This window comes from Sapajus apella, unplaced genomic scaffold (genome assembly GCF_009761245.1).
Source record: "Sapajus apella isolate SASKATOON/1434 unplaced genomic scaffold, GSC_monkey_1.0 scaffold4, whole genome shotgun sequence".
Lineage (NCBI taxonomy): Eukaryota > Metazoa > Chordata > Mammalia > Primates > Cebidae > Sapajus > Sapajus apella.
Genome location: NW_022436944.1, coordinates 11,438,264 through 11,442,103, shown reverse-complemented (window position 1 = coordinate 11,442,103; position 3,840 = coordinate 11,438,264). Strand labels below are relative to the sequence as shown.

The 3,840-nt window shown below is 38.8% G+C and overlaps 1 non-coding gene across 1 annotated transcript; it reads right to left on the bottom strand.

The window, feature by feature from the left end:
- Positions 1-3,532: 3,532 nt before the first annotated feature.
- Positions 3,533-3,639, bottom strand: LOC116545170. The gene has a single exon (XR_004266218.1). It is a non-coding gene; the product is annotated as a U6 spliceosomal RNA (small nuclear RNA).
- Positions 3,640-3,840: the final 201 nt, after the last annotated feature.

The following is a 3,840-nucleotide window of genomic DNA, read 5'->3' as shown; positions in this document are numbered from 1 at the left end:
CTGAAAGAATGAAATACCTAGGGATGCAGCTAACTAGAGAGATGAAAGATATTTACAGTGAGAATTACAAAACACTGCTCAACATTCCATGCTCATAGTTAGGAAGAACTGATACGTTAAATTGCCATACTGCCCAAAGCAATTTAGAGGTTCAATGCTATTTCTATTAAATTACCAATGATATTCTTCACAGAATTAGAAAAACTATTTTAAAATTTATTTGGAGCCAAAAAAGAGCCTGAATAGCCGAAGCAATCCTAAACAAAAAAGAACAAACCTGGAAGCATCACATTACCTGTCTTTCAACTGTACTACAAGGTTCCAGTAACCAAAATAGCATGATACTGGTACAAAAACAGACACACAGACCAGTGGAATAAAATAAAGAGCTCAGAGATAAGGCCACACATCTACAACCATCAGATTTTTGACAACACTGACAAAAACAAGCAATGGGGAAAAGAGTCCCTATTCAATAAATGGTGCTAGGATAACTGGCTAGCCATAGGCAGAAAATTGAAACTGGACCCCTTTCTTACATCATATACAAAAATAAACTCAAGATGGATTAAAGAGTTATTTGTAAAACCAAAAAGTATAAAAACCTTGGAAGGTAACCTAGGAAATACTGTTCTGGACATAAGAACTGGCAAAGATTTCATGACAAAGACACCAAAGGCAATTGTAACAAAAACAGAAATTGACAAATGGACCTAGTTAAACTAAAGACCTTCTGCACAGCAGAAGAAATTATCAGCAGAGTAAGCAGATAACCTTCAGAATGAGAGAAAATATTTGCAAACTATGTATTTGACAAAGGTCTGATATCCAGAATCTACAAGAACTTAAACAAATCAGCAAGCAAAAACCAACCAGCTCAAAAAGTGGGCAAAGAATATGAACAGACATTTTTCAAAAGAAGACATACACATAGCCAACGAGCATATAAAAATCCTCATTATTATTAGTGATTAGAAAAATGCAAATCAAAATCACAATGAGATACCATCTCACACCAGTTAGAATACACCATGGAATATTATGCAGCCATAAGAAGCAATGAGATCAAGTCCTTTGCAGGGAAATGGATGGAGCTGGAAGCCATTATCCTCAGCAAACCAATTCAGGAACAGAAAACCAAACACCACATGTTCTCACTCATAAGTGAGAGGTGAACAATGAGAACACATGGACACAGGGTGGGGAAAAACACACACTGGGACCTGTCAGAGTAGGGATGGGAGAGGGATAGCATTAGGAATAATAGCTAATGCATGCTGGGCTTAATATTTAGGTAATTGGTAGGTAGGTGCAGCAAACCACTGTGGCACACATTTACCTATGCATGTACCCCAAAATTTACTAAACTTTTTTTTTTAAATTCCAAAAAAGTTTTAAAAATGTCAAAAAATAACAGATGCTGGCATGGTTGCAGAGAAAAGGGAACATGTATACATTGCTGGTGGGAATGTGAATTAGTTCAGCCATTGTGGAATGCAGTGTGGTGATCTCTCAAAGAATTCAAAACAGAATTACTGTCCAACCCAGCAATCTCATTATTGGGTATATACCCAAAGGAATATAAATCATTCTACTGTGAAGACACAGGCACATGTAGGTTGATCACAATATTATTCACAGTTGCAAAGACATGGAATCAATGTATATGCTCATCAACAGTAGACTGCATAAAGAAAGTGTACATATACACCATGAGATATTACACAGCCATAAAAAGAATGAGATCATGTCCTTTGCAGCAACATGGAAGGAGCTGGAGACCATTAGCCTAAGGAACAGAAAATTAAATACTGCATGTTCTCACTTATAAGTGGGAACTAAACATTGAACGCATTTGGACACAAAGAAGGGTACAAGAGACACTGGGGCCTACTTGAAGGGGGAGGGTGGGAGGAGAATGAGGATCAAAAAACTACCTACTGAGTACATGTAATTTACCTATATAACAAATCTGCACATGTACTCCTCAACTTAAAAGTTAAAAAAGTTAACATAAAATATTTTCCAATGAATATTCCCAATTCAGATTTCCTCAACTGTCACAGTAATCCCTTTGTAGTTAATTTTTTTTTTTTAAATGGAATCTCATTCTGTCACTCAGGCCAGAATACAGGGTGGGATCTCAGCTCAGGAATTTCACTCTTGCCCAGACCAGAATGCAGTGGTGGAATCTCAGCTCACTGCAACCTCCATTTCCTGAGATCAAGTGATTTGCCTGCCTCAGCCTCTCAAGTAGCTGGGATTACAGATGCTTGTCACCACACCTAGTTAATTTTTTTGTATTTTTAGTAGAGATGGAGTTTCACTATGTTGGCCAGGCTGATCTTGAACTCCTGACCTCAAGTGATCTACCTGTCTCAGCCACCCAAAGTGCTAGGAATATAGATGTGAGCCACCACACCTGGCCTAAAAATGCTTAATCCATCATTTAATCAAACATTATACATTATCTTATTTTTGAAATTTGCTTTGTTTTTTATGTATCTGTCACTAATTTCCAAGGTAAGAGTAAACTCCTTTCTCAGCAAGGTCAAATCAATGAGAAAATCTATTAGTTCTATTTGTTTGTTGGAGATGCCCCTCCCACAAGTCTTCTGTGTATGAAAAAGAAGTTAAGACACAGTTTAACTGCATAGTTTCCTCTTGCAGTTTCCTCTTGACACTTGGCTTCACACTTTGTCACCCTCCTAGGTTAGAGTCCATGTGTTCTGGATTCCAGGTCTTCTTCTGCCTTGATTTGTTATTCTTTTGTTTTGGTAAAAAACATCCTTTGGTAGCTTCTTGCAGGAGGGTGCATTGGAGGTAAATTTTTTGAGAATGTACATGTCTCAAAATACCTCTGTTCTACTCTCATACTCAATTGGGGTATAGAATTCTAGGTGTAAATGTAACTTACTCTTAACATTTCCCAGGTATTGTTCTGTTGACTTCTAGTTTCCAATTTGGGTTAGACATCCAATACATTCTTTTTTTTTTTTTTTTTTTTTTTTTGAGATGATGTCTAGCTCTGTTGCCCAGGCTGGAGTGCAGTGGCATGATCTCAAGGTCACTGCAACCTCTTCCTCCTGGGCTCAAGCAATTCTCCTGCCCTAGCCTCCGGAGTAGCTGGGATTACGGGCCTGTGCCACCACACTTGGCTAATTTTTGTTTTTGTTTTTTTTTTTTGAGACAGAGTCTCACTCTGTCTGTAGCACAGGCTGGAGTGCAGTGGCATGATCTCAGCTCATTGCAAACTCCACCTCCCAGCTCCCCCAGTTCAAGATATTCTCCTGCCTCAGCCTCCCTCATTATAGGTGAGTGCCACCATGCCCAGCTAATTTCTGTATTTTTTGTAGAGATGGGGTTTTACCATATTGGCCAGGCTGCTCTTGAACTCCAGGGCTCAAGCAATCTACCTGCCTTGGCCTCCCAGACTGCTGGGATTATAGGCATAAGCCACCATGCCCAGCCGTCTTCTAATCTTTCTATTGAAGTTTTCATTCTTGCTTTCTTTTTTTTTATTTAAAATAAAAAAAATATGGAACGCATCACGAATTTGCGTGTCATCCTTGCTCAGGGGCCATGCTAATCTTCTCTGTATCATTCCAATTTTAGTATATGCGCTGCCGAAGCGAGCACCATTCTCATTATGTTTTTAATTTCCAAAAGCTTCCTTTTCATTCTCTGATTGTTTCTTTTGTTAAAACAAATGAACAAACAACAACAACAAAAATCTGGGCACAGTGGCACATGCCTGTAGTCCAAGCTATTCAGGAGCTCAGGTGGGAAGATCTTTTGAGTCTAGAAGTTCAAGGCCAGGCTGGGCAACATAGCGAGACC